The following is a 13,211-nucleotide window of genomic DNA, read 5'->3' on the forward strand; positions in this document are numbered from 1 at the left end:
GGATAAAAATATTATTAATAATTTTCTAAACTTTTCTGTTTTCTGCCTACCCTGTTAGTACACAATGGCTATACACCTTTTGCATGCAACCTCATAAAAGAATGGAACTGTATACAGGAATGTTATGTCCACCTAAAAAGGCACATACATTTTAAAAAACAAGAATGATATAGAAAGGTAACCAGGATCTCCAACTGCGCCTACTCATCTGACACAGCTATATGATAAAACAAAGGCACATTCTTAGGCTGCAGTGTAAGCCCATCCTGCTTGTTCACTCAGATAGGAAGCTAAGAAGCTGCCTTCTACTGAGTCAGACAATTGGCTCATCTAGTTCAAACTGGCTCTGCTGGCCGGCAGAAGCTCTCTGAGATTTTGGACAAGGGTCTCTACCAGCCCTATCTGGAGATGTTGGAGATTGAACCTGAGACCTTCTGAATGCAAAGCAGATGCAAAGGTACAGCCTTTGGTATATGATCAGGGAAAAGAACAAGAAAAGTGAGTGGCAGTGCTGTGGATTCCACTCAGAGAGAGAGGGCAACTGAATGGACAGTGGTGATAATGGCAAGGATGCAAGCCTACTAAGGGAAGCAGGAGTCCATTGGAGACACTGGACAAGACAGGCAAAAGAACAATTTTATTTCCTGGTATGCTCTTGTGAGAGTGAAGTTGTAAGCATTGCCTCGCAGTGCTGCGGACATACTGTAAGCAAAATCCCATTTTTGTATTACATCCTTCTTCAGCCTATATGTGCATAGATTTATTTTTTTTTTTTTTTTTAAAGAAAGAATAAATCTGACAACTGTTCACATCCATGCTGGCTCTTTTTGGAGGGTATCATTTGCAATAATCAATTGCATAACAATACACTATGACAATTTCAGACTACCAACTACTGTCAATATGAGATGAAGGGATAAAAAGAATAACTGAGCAGGATAAATTTTTCATGACCCATTAGACACTGTAAACAAGTGAACTGGGGAGTCTGTGCATGAAATAGTGTCCTAAACTGTGTATCAGCCATCATCACTAAAGACATAACGTCTTCTTTTTTGGCTTTTTAAGCATAATATTTGCAATGATTAATAGGCATATTAGAAGGGCAATCAACATAACATAATACTGTCAACAAAGTAGAAGCAAACTTAAAAAATAAAAGCCAGGAAACAAGATAGCTGGTAATGTATATGTTAACTACATTGTTTTGAAAAGACCTTGACGCTGTCCTTCACAAGGAAATACTGTAGAGGGAATAACACTAGAATAAATGTGCCCAGACTTCCAAGTGAAGAAAAAGAAACTCCTGCATAAATTCCAATGACCACAGTGGGACTAAAAGAGCCTAACATGAGTGGGATCCAATACTGCATGAGTGCAAGGATGCTTACAGAAGAGGAATTCCCCATTCCCTCCTCCCACACTGCAGTCTCTTTGCTTCCACCCAAAAGCTTCTGAGGATCAAGATGCAAAGAGGAGATTGAGCAGAGGCAGTTGTGTGTTTTTTAATGAGTGAGTGTAGGATCAGCCCATCGCATATGCAGCTCTGGGTATTGTGTGCATGTAAGTGTGTTTAAGTATTTGTGAGAGGGAGACTCTTTTTTATGCTATCAGTAAGGGGTTCAGATGAATGCCCTCAAATGTGAGAAGGGCCATGAGACTAGCCTCCCCTCACCACACATGGAAGGCACACTCCTGCCATCCAGGCATTCAGCTGACATGTGAAGGATTTTTACTGTGTGCACAGAGGGCCCCTTTGCATCCCAGCTGAATGTGCAGATGGCAGTGGTGGGGAGTACAGAGAGTGGGGGATATAGCCACTGCATGCAATCTGTAGGCAACATGTGGGCCACCTGCCACTCACTTGGTTCTCCTTGTGGCTTCTCAAATGTTTCACCGCAGCCAATTTGCAATGCAAATATGAAGGGGAAACAATTCTGATGGAGTTTGTAGTGCACAGAGAGAGTAATTTCTCCCCACATGCTGCCCTGCCCATGTTAAGCTGCACTTCCCATGGGTCTGCCATACAGCTGCAGATAATGAGTTGCGGAGGAAGAAATCATCCTAAAGCAACAAGGCATAAAACAATTTCCACATGCCATTTTAGTGCTATGCTCACCATTCTTAATTTCTGCATTTTCCACCATAAGATGCTTTCCTCCATACTTATCTGCACAGCATCCCACTTTAGAATTGTAAAAACTCAGGCATTTTATAAAGCTCAAGACACACCCCCCCCCCAAGTCTACTATTAATCAATCAAAGTAGTATAAACAAATGGCACATGGCTTTGAGTGAACGTGCTCTAACAAACTATTCCGGCACAGCAGACCTGTCAAGCTAGCAGCTTCTGTACCTGGCTTTTCCTTGCATCCACATACTTGATCCCTTGTCTTTCCAGGTCCAGACAAGCTGCAGAATCAGCGGGCTTTCCTAGCAGCTGGCAGTGCACGGCTGCCACGCTGTGTACAGGGTTGGTGCCCATGCTTTTTACTATTCTGCTTTAATGGGTTTTTCTAACAGGCACACACTTAACTCAGCAGTTGGAATCTATGTCACGTTGAACAGTACAATTATCAATGTAAAGAACATGCAATATATCCTGTGTGAATTTAAGCTTCCTCCTTTAATCTGACTCCCTACAGGGGCAATTTTCCTGATAAAAATTTATAGATGCAAGGGTCACTTTCGCTGCTGTGATCCTTCAGGTTAATTTATTTTCCCCCCCTTAATGTCTTCTTTTTGACAAATGAGGGGAACTGAAGAAGGATAATGCTTTCTTCCCAACCACCCCCAAAACAAACCACTTTAGTTTGCAATGTCCTTTTAAGAAAAACAAGGGGAAACCTTACAATGCAAGATATATCATTTGCATAAATTTAATCTGTGCTGTGCATTTTACACTTTGATGTAAACAATGCATGTGACAAGAGAAAATTAATGTCTTTAGACTATCATCCCAAAGAATACAGTGAGAGCAATGTTTTAGAGCAACAAGTGATTACGTGCTTAGGTTGACATAAACACTGCACCCATCTAGGGCACAGAAGCCCAATGGAAACATTGTTTCCCCAAGTTTCATTTGAATGTTTGAGCAGCACACCAGCATACATTTACTCTTTCACTAGCACAGTAAGTATTCTGCACCAGATTTCCAAGTGAACCTGCCTTAGAGTCCTGTATATTTTAAATTAGAATGGCTGGAAACATATCTAGTGCGCTGCATAAGGTGAATGTTCTTGTCCCTTATGATAACCCTTTTATTAGCAGCAACTTATCTATTGGGACCCATGATTCTCTTAAATCCTCAAATAAAACACACAAACATTATAGATATGTGTTGTTAGGTAACAGAGTGGAGTTTGGCATGGAGGTGGAGCAACTGTGTAGTCACAAGAACTAAGCCTTTCCACTTACTTTAATTAGATTTTTTAAAAAACAATTAGCCAGTGAAACATTATATAAAAAAGAACTACACTGTTCCAACTCAGAAGCTGTTAGTCAAGCAATGGCCTCCCTTGAAACATGTATCAAGGAGCTGCCTCAAATGCACATTTAAACTGACGCATGAGTGAACTCTTCAAGGACTTCATGAAGAAGATCCTGTCAAAGAGGATGCTCAGTCATTTTACAGTTTATGGAACCATGGGAAAACCCAAGATGTTATGTTACCATATTTTACTTCATAAATGGGGCACTGAGGAATACCAGCAACTGGGTGTCAAAATCTCCAGCTGCCAGTTGATTTGGGGAACTTTTATCATCTTATATTATCGTGTTTCCTTCCATCAGAAGAACTATCTGATCACAGTCTCCAAAGTTCTTCCAAAGAGTCAGCCCCATATATGCAAGTAGACTCAAACCCACGTAGACAAGTATTAACCCAAAGTTACTTGAACAACATGGAAATTGATCCATATTTGCCTGGGTGGGTTTGAATTTCTTTTCACATATGGGGTTGGCTCTATGTAATAACCCAGAAATTCCTAAGGAATGTTGAATGGGGCTGAATAGCCAAAGGAATCTGTTTTCTATCTCACTGTATTGAGAAATATATTTCCTCTGCTTTGGGAGGAGTTAAATTTGCCTTCTGTAGCTGTATGGCAATATATTCAATATGCCTGTTTTCAAATTTTGGCTCAGAGGTATGTAGTACTTCAGATCACTTTCTCCTTTCTATTATTTTCAGACTTTGCATTGAACATCTAGTCCACTGTTTTGATATATAACTTTATGATGGATAAAATGAAACTGGATTTTGATCCAGTACATCTTACATGGGACACTGATTCCAAGTACAAAAGCCCGTTAAGATTTTGGTGTCTCGAAGCTAGGATTTTTGAGCATCAATAAATGAGAGTCAAGTCACACCTGTTCACTCAAGCCTTTTAAGAAGTTTCTCTGGTTAGACCACCACAAAACCAATCTCATTAAACAAGACCAAAGAAGATTATGCCATTCCCAACCTCCCAAACCTCAGTTTCTGACTCTAAATCAAACAAGCAGTTGAACTGTATGGTAACTAATCTGACAAGTGACAAATTCTTCAAAGAACAGATAAAATATCTCAGCTTCTAGGTAGATGCATCTTGAGATATTCCATGCTGTTGAACAACCAATACAGAATTGTCAGCATTCTCCAGACTCTGTAACGAACTTTAAAAGTATGCAATATAGATGCTGCCCTTGGTCTTAGGGTTGTTGTTTTTTAAGGGCTAAAATCAGTCACTGTGACAATGTGTCATCAGTGCTCTGTGCTACTTATTCCTTTAACATTTCTTGTATTATTCAACTTCAGTGAAGATTAATGTTTGCTGCTTTTGATGCAGTGCTGGGTGTAGAAGAAGAGTCATTAGGCATTAAGAATGCCTGAAAAGGCTCTGAGGATTGAAGTCCAATATATAATAATGCTCAATTAAACCATTATCTAGCATTTTATTAGTAAGATATGTCCACACAGTGTTTTCTAAAAACACTGTGTAAAAACAAGTGTTGATAGGCAAGCCTTCAGCTAAGAATGTCTCAGCCAAACATTTCACATCTTATGCGGAATAGCTGAACTTGCAGATGCAAGTTGCACTAACTGATCCTAACACTATCTGCCCTAGAATCAGCATGGCATAGTTTTAAGCATTGTTATTCAGTAATTCAGTTGCTTTATTGGAACTTATGCATAGGCTGGGGTGGAAAGTTTGAGGCAACACACAAGGCCTTCATGCCTCTTACATGCATAGAACTTTGTAATGCCTTTGTAGTGCCTTGAATGGTGGAGGTGGAATAGAATACAGAAGCTTGAATGCGAGGAGGGATCAATGGAAATATAGATATAAAGATGGATAGTCAATATCATTGTCTGGTTATGTAATTTCCAGATTCACACAGAGAAGCTACTTTAAAGCATTGTCAACGACAGAGCTGCTCCATACCAATGGAAAAATCTATTATCCTAAAAACCTGGCTTTTTTCAGCCTGAGGATTGTATTAACTGCGTAAAAAGCTCCTAGGGGCTGCATTCCAGTAATGGGTGGGACCAGACCCCAAAGGAGGCAGGGCCAGACAATCTTAGCACATAACCCTTGACACACCTTAACACAGTGGTAGTCAATGTCATGCCTTCCAGATGTTATTGGATGGCAACTCCCAAATCCCTGGCCGCTAACCATGCTGCCTTGGGATAATCGGGAGTTGGTGTCCAACAACATCTTGAAAGCACCATGTTGTCTACACTTGCCATAATACATTGTTAACTGACTAGTATTAATAGAAATATTAACACTGTCATCCATTTGTCAAACTATTGTTAGCTTTATCACCACATCTCACCTTCAAAAGACCAATGTAGGTAAAACAAAAATGCTAGTTCTTTTCCTCTCATTAAAATCTGCACAATTGCATTACTGCTGCATTTCCTTGCTTATTTATTCTAGATCTTATCCACACATACCACACAGAATTCAGGAAGTGAATCCACACATAGCAGAGAATGGGTGTTGGACTCCAACTTTCACCAGCCCCAGGAAGCATGAGCAGGGGTCAGCTTTGATGGGAGTTGTACTCTATGTAAACCAGGAAGGTCACAGACTCCCATCCCTGATATTTAGAAATGACTGCAAAGCCTTTGATGAACATCTCATCAGGTATATAATTCTCCATCCCAGTTCAGGTGCAAACAGATGAAACCACTCCCTTTACAAATAACAGCTGAAGAAACTCCACCAGAAGTAGTTTTTACCATTTTCATCTGACTACTGTAAGAGGTCCTCAAAGTTTTCATCAACTTGACTCCCTGGGATGATGAAGTTTTGAGCTGTTGCAGTGAGCTGAACTCTGGCAAGAGGTTAAATCTGATGTCAATTTTCTGAGATAGTTCAGATCAGTTACTTCACAGAACGATCTGTATGCTCCAAGGGAACTGACATCAGAAAACCTTTTTTTCCATTGCTCACCATGCTGGAAAGACAGACACCCGTTCAAAAATAGTCTAAAGAAAAGAGTAATTTCCAATTTTACAGCCTTATTAGAAGCCTTCAGTTGCTGGAAGACTTGGTGACCTCTCGCGTCTTTAGAGCTACGTATGTGCAGCACTGGGCCTGGCATCAATAAAAGGACAATGAAGGACAAGAAGAAAGAGCAATGTGCCACCAAAGATTTCATCTCCCATAATTGCCACAAATCATAATGGTCATAAACCTCTTTGAAATGTTCTAAATGATCTTGACACCAAATAATAAAATGCAGTTCAAGTTCTTTTATTCTATTGTCAGTGCACTACTTTAGTCACTATAAACCTTGGTTTGCAAAAGCAACAGATGTGCTCAACACATATAATTAATGACATGAAGCTAAATTAACTATTGTCCATCTTGGTTAATTTAAGGTAACCCTAATGGGCAAAGAGACAGGTTAGCCTGGATTTGTGCTGTTGACAAAGTACAAAACCTCAAAAGTCCATAAAAATCCTGTAACCTTCATTTCTCCACAATCTGTTATGCAGTGACATATCCACAGGATATAAATCACTTAAATTGCCTCTTGGCAGAATCCTAGCATGGTTATTAGGAAAGGATCAGGCCCTTTCTTCCCTGTGTATTATCAAGAAAAGTGGTGGTTTAGATGGGCAAGCACACTCTACTGATGCCTCTTGATCTTTCAGTGTTGAACTTAAATAATTAGCACACACTTCTTATTTTTAGCATTCAGGGCATTTAATCTTGGAGGGGTCTCTCAGAATGTTAAAGGTAAGTGGATGGTGAGGTTCTTTCTTCTACAGGAAATAGATTTGCAGGCACTTCAGGAGGTGGCTAGGTTGCCCCCACTCCCCCATCAGCCTTGTGGCATTGCATTCGGAGTATCCACTGGGGATGACATATTTTCCCTCAATAATACATCTTGAAGTGATGCTGTGTCTAGCCACAGCAGCCTAACCATCATTTGATGTGGCAACAAAACTCCTCTTTCTTTCTTTCTTTCATCAGTTTTAGTGAATTTCTTGTTCATATTGGGAACAAGAGGCACAGGTAAGTACCATCTGCTGACTGATGACTCCTGATCCAAAACCACTGAATGATGATCATGAGTTGTGCTTCCTGTTTCTACACTTCTTCCCTGATGTTGCTGTAAGCAACGAGCCTGTGGATCTGTCAGGAGTTAGAAACAAGGTGTAGCACTAAGGCAAGCATCCCCAAACTTGGCCCTCCAGATGTTTTGGGACTCCCATCATCCCTGACCATTGGTCCTGTTAGCTAGGGATGATGGGAGTTGTAGTCCCAAAACATCTGGAGGGCCGAGTTTGGGAATGCTTGCACTAAGGAGTCAGAACCAAGGTACAGACCAAAATGCACCAGATCCAGGAAGACCACTGCTGCTTAGGCAAAGCCCTGGCCCAAACCAGAAGTCCTTTATAACCTTTCTGCACACCAAATGACTAGTCTGAGTGTGCAGAACCAGTCCAGAGCATGGGAACACTTCACTGCATAAGAAAGTGCTCCAACGCCTTACTATACAGGATAGCTGAACACAGAGCTGATGGATTCTCCACATCCCAATCTAGCCCCTACAGCTCCTGACACTCAGGAAATGGGAGCTTACGTTTTCTCCACTCTGCAGAAATGTGTGTGTTGTCTGTACACTGAAAGCTCCCTGCTCAGACATTGTAGAAGCAGCTCCAAAATAGGAAATGTCACTCAGGATGCATACATGCCATACATATAAAGTCTGTGTATGCATGCGCACACACACACCCCACAAGAGTCGTGGGAACTGTAGTTTGTTATGGATGTTGGGAATTGTAGTTTGGTGTGGCTAAACTAGTTTCCAGAATTATTTTTGAAATGTATGAGTCTATGTACCATTGGTCTATGTACCTTAGTACTGTCAGCAATGACTGACACCAATTTCCAGGGTTTTAGAAAGGGGTCTCAAAATCATAAATATAATGTCAAAAATAAAGTAGTAAGATGAAACTACATATTTCATAGCTAAAACATTTCAGTATTGGTTCCAGCTTTCATTTCAACACAAACACTAAAACCAAGCACACATAAAAGAAATGCTGCATCTTTTCTTTTTAAATTGACCTGGAAATAAGCTTGTAAAACTTACTATGGTTTCATTGCCTGCAGTACTGTGATGTACAACAAATGAGGAGAGATGCCAAGTTTTACACCCCAAGTTGACATCAAGTATTCCACTTCTAGTGTGCGTGTGCGCTTTTAGAAAGTTTTATCCTCTCAATAAATCATAGCAATAAAATTCTATAGTAATAGACAGGAGGTTGAGTGCAAAAGTCATTTCTCAACGCTGTATTCTTCAGCTATAGGTTTTTATATACATAATGGGTCTTCCTAGCTGTCCCCCTCCCCAATAATTTTGAAATATTTATTCTTCCGATCCTATGCATTAGAACAAAGTCACAAAGACTAAATATGCAAACTTTCTTCCCACTCCTATTTTACTTGCTAACTCATTGGAGAGCCAGTGTGGTGTAGTGGTTAAGAGCGGTAGTCACGTAATCTGGGTAACCGGGTTCGCGTCTCCGCTCCTCCACATGCAGCTGCTGGGTGACCTTGGGCTCGTCACACTTCTTTGAAGTCTCTCAGCCCCACTCACCTCACAGAGTGTTTGTTGTGGGGGAGGAAGGGAAAGGAGAATGTTAGCCGCTTTGAGACTCCTTAAAGGGAGTGAAAGGCGGGATATCAAATCCAAACTCTTCTTCTTCTTCTTCTTCTTCTTCTTCTTCTTCTTCTTCTTCTTCATCCAATGCATAGGAGTACCAAGCCCTGCAAAGAATTGAGCTCTTAACTGAGATGTGCATATAACTAACCAGGCTCAGACTTGGTCAGCTTCAGCAAGGTTGCTCCATCGTGTGCCTTTTTAGACCATGGCGTAAGACAGCTTGGATAGTGTCTAATACAGGTCCAGCTAAGCATGTCTGCACGGAAGAAAATCCCATACAGTTCAGTGGGTGTTACTTAGCACTGAAACAAAAATGCTTCCTCATAAGGACACAAGAAGAATCCAGCATCCTGTTCTCATAGTAACCAACCAGATGCTCACAGGGAACCTGCATGAGGAACCTGAGCTCATCAGTGTTGCCCCCACTTATGATTCCCAGAAACTAGTGTTGTGGAGGTAGAATATAGCTGTTGTGCCTAGTAGCCATTTATCACCTTGTCCTCAATTGATAGCAACATTTCCTTCTTTTCTGTTCCTGTTCTCACACTGCATTTCAGTGGAGAAATTCTGGGATTTTTTTTGTGGGTGGGGGAGCTTATGGTAGCTTTCTCCCTGGTCATGCTTAAACTTAATTGCACTCATAAGCAGCGACAGAAGTGCAACAATACCATGTTTTCCCACAGTGCCTCACTTAAGATAACATGACTTCATAACATAGTATCCTTCCAGTGATGTTATGAGAGGGAAATATGGCACACCCCCATTGGCTATCAGAATCATCAAAATCTATTAGAATTTTTCTACACTGTATCTAGGGCCTGGAAACCCCTACTTCAATTCCCCCATATATTTCTCAGTCTGTGGAGCGATGATCCGAACAAAAAATGGTCTCCCATGGTGCTTAGAAACCAAGCTCCCAATGGTAGCCTCCCACAAAAGGCTATTAGCACTGCAGGGATGGTTTTTGCTGGGATATTGGCTTAGTCACAAGGGAAGAATTAAAGCACCCTGCATGCTGTAGTACTTGATGTGGTTTCTAATGATGCACTGAGCATCATGTCCATCAATGAGTTTTGGTTTCCACTTCTACTTCTCATTCCTTCACTTGCACCTCACTCTGGGATATGAACACACTGAAGTTCTTGTCTACCTATTTCCCCATATCCATTTAAACGTTTCTCCATGCTTCCCTGTAAAACCAGGCCTACTGTCCTTCATTTGCTAGTCCTTCCTGTTCCCTAATAGTGGATGTATATGCAATGAAACAGGGCTGGAAACTGAGAAAACCCTTCCATCTATTTCTGCAGTGTGAATGCAGCCTTGGATACCAAGTCGGGATAACCAGTTTTAGGCTAGTCTTATTTGTAACTTTGGGCAAAGGCAGAGTGCTTCAATTTGACTCAAACTTTCCCCATTGCCTTGGCAAAAAAGAAGAGCAGTTTACTTCTCTTATAAGCCATTTGGAATTATTCCATATAAAATCACCATCAGAAGAAACAGCAGTATTTAGATAAGAGTCATTTCCATATCTCCTCCAGAAGACTTCTGCTCATTGGGAAGAATGTTTTTGTGTGTGTATGCATTTCCATGATTATGTTACAGCAGAGCATTGTGGGATTGACCCTTTGCACTAAAAAGTAACTTCTGTATTACTAAACTCTTATAAACTGCAAACTAGGACAAAGAAGTCAGACCGCTGGGTATAACTGTAGCCACTCACTCTATCATTACACAAAATAATAACAGCAATGTATTAAAAATCCCCAAGCCATTGGAAATGGTTGAACAGATAGAGATGTTGTTCAGTCTGCTGCATTGCTACTCATAAGTAAGTCTCATTGTTTGTAATCCCTCATAAATGTGCATATGACTGCAGCCTGAGAGTTATGAGGGTGACAGCAAAGGGTTAAGGCCCAGGTGAGGGAATCTTTTTCACCCTGAGGGCCTTTGGGTAACCTCCTGAGGGCCACATGCCAGTGGGGGGTGGAGTCAGAGGCAAAAGTAGGCAGAACAATGAATATAAATTTGGCCTCTGTACAATGGGCTAGTTTCTACACACCCCTCTTTATCCTTCATTCAGACAAGCAATAGGGATTGTATCTAGTTCAAGGACACATTCCAGCTAGGCAAAAACAGTTGGGAGTGGGGCAGGGCCAGTGAGGAGTGAGGCCTGGAGAGAGTTCTGGGGGCCAGACAGAATGGCCTGGAGGGCCACATTTGTTTGCTAAGCCTTATATTCCCCATCCTTAGGTTAAGGCACATTGCAATGGTGACAGAAAAAAGAAGGAATCCTGTTCACTGGACATAGTTTACTAACAACTTTAACTGGATAGTCTGCTGGAATTGATCCAGTAAACCAAATCCTTTATTGCAATTTGTATTGTACACTACTATCTACTGGTAGCAAATCTGTGCAATGCCACAGCTTGGAAGGTACTATTCACAAATACACAGGCCACATTCCAACTCAGAGTTAGTTGTGCTTAAGCCTATTAATTTCAGCAAGATAAAGCATCTGTACCTCTCCTGGATAGTTGCCACGATATAAAGCAAGTCCAATATATATTTTGGGTGCACATTCTGGGGCTTGTTTTATGACTTTTATTGCATCCAAGCTCAAGACATCTCCTCAAGAGTGCGTATAATGCAATTTTGCAGCAGATGAGGATTAAAGGGTGCGTGTGCCCTTGTTTTAATCCTTTCACAATCACATTTCCCCCCATTAACTCACTCGTTGACTTCCTCAATGAGCTGTGAAGAAGCTGGAGGTTTGACAAAAAGCCTCGCTATTTCAGCATAATTCAGGTCCCTCACTTTCCCCCTCTAGGCGACTCTGGCGGTGCTGGGTCCGCCCTCCCCTTCATCACCCACGCTGCCACCCTGAACTGCCTTACCGCTTCGGAAATTGCAAGTTGGGAAAGTTTCGAGGGGGTTGGGAGCCGCGCAGCGAGGGGAAATGGAGCGAGTCCCTTACCACTTCCAAGCCAAATGCAATCGACTGCCCGCCTGACTGATGGGGTTCTCCGTTCCTCCTCCATCCTTTTCAACCTGAGAATGCCTTCTCCATCATACCCAGTGGCGCCTGGTCATAACAGGGACTAGGAAAATACCTCAGTTTATGAATTCACCTCCCACCGGCTCTCCACACACCCACCCTAGTAAGGACCAAGCCTACAAAACCAGGGAAACGGCAGAGAGGGCCAGTGTCGCATAGTGGTTAGTGTGTCAGGATAGAGCCTGGGAGAACAGGCTTGGAGTCCCCACAGCCCCATGAAGCTGACTGGGAAACCTGGAGCCAGCTTCTCAGTCTAACTTACCTCACGGGGTTGTTGTGGAGGTTAAACGAGGAAGGGGGTCGGAGAACCGTGTCCGCCACCTTGAGCTCCTTGGAGGAAAAGGTGGGATATAAATGCAAGAAATAAACAGGACGCTTCACCTTCCAGGCGAATAGAGTCAAAGTTACTCAGAGCCCCACGTTGCCGCCCTTCCCTAAACCACGGAGCTGAGGAGACTTCAGCACCTGCAGACTTTAGGGGAGCTTCTCTCTCTGGCTGCCGAAGGCGTTCCCGAGCCCCGCCTGCCCCTCAACAGCCTCCCCTCAGAACTCACCTCAGCCGCCTTCCTCGCCCGGCGCCCTTCCAGAAGAGCCCAAAGCGAAGCGCGGTCCAGCAAAGAGGGAGGAAACGGGAGCAGCTCCCGTTTCTTCAGCTGCTGCTGCTGCTGCTGCTGCGGCCGCCGTTGCTCGTTGCCTAGTTCTGCGCCTCCACCTGAAGGGGAGGAGCCGCAATGAAGCCGCCGCCGCCGCCGCCCTCACGGCAAAGGGTCCAGCAGCACTTTCCACACACGAGTCCTGGCAGCCCCACGTCGGACGCACGACTCGGGAAGCTCTTCTCTCTCCCTCCGGGGAAGGAGGAACAAGCCCTCTGGGTTCGAGGCGTCCCTCACAGGCAACCCTCTCTCGTGCCAGGGAAAGGTCGCCCACAAGAGCTGTTTTTGAGAGGAATTGGAGAGGGGCAGACCTGAGGGGAATAGAGGCA

The 13,211-nt window shown here is 42.8% G+C and overlaps 1 protein-coding gene across 19 annotated transcripts in view; it reads right to left on the reverse strand.

The window, feature by feature from the left end:
• Positions 1 to 12,888, reverse strand: part of ROBO2 (roundabout guidance receptor 2) — a 939,553-nt gene extending 926,665 nt beyond the window's left edge. For 6 of the 19 annotated variants that reach the window (XM_077927271.1, XM_028726915.2, XM_028726916.2 and 3 more), the window contains exon 1: positions 12,784 to 12,888. The gene's annotated coding sequence lies outside the window, so the exon portion shown is untranslated. The remainder of the gene's footprint in view (positions 1 to 12,783) is intronic. The other 13 variants (XM_077927273.1, XM_028726925.2, XM_028726920.2 and 10 more) reach the window with 3 other exon arrangements.
• Positions 12,889 to 13,211: the final 323 nt, after the last annotated feature.

Source organism: Podarcis muralis, chromosome 4 (genome assembly GCF_964188315.1).
Source record: "Podarcis muralis chromosome 4, rPodMur119.hap1.1, whole genome shotgun sequence".
Lineage (NCBI taxonomy): Eukaryota > Metazoa > Chordata > Lepidosauria > Squamata > Lacertidae > Podarcis > Podarcis muralis.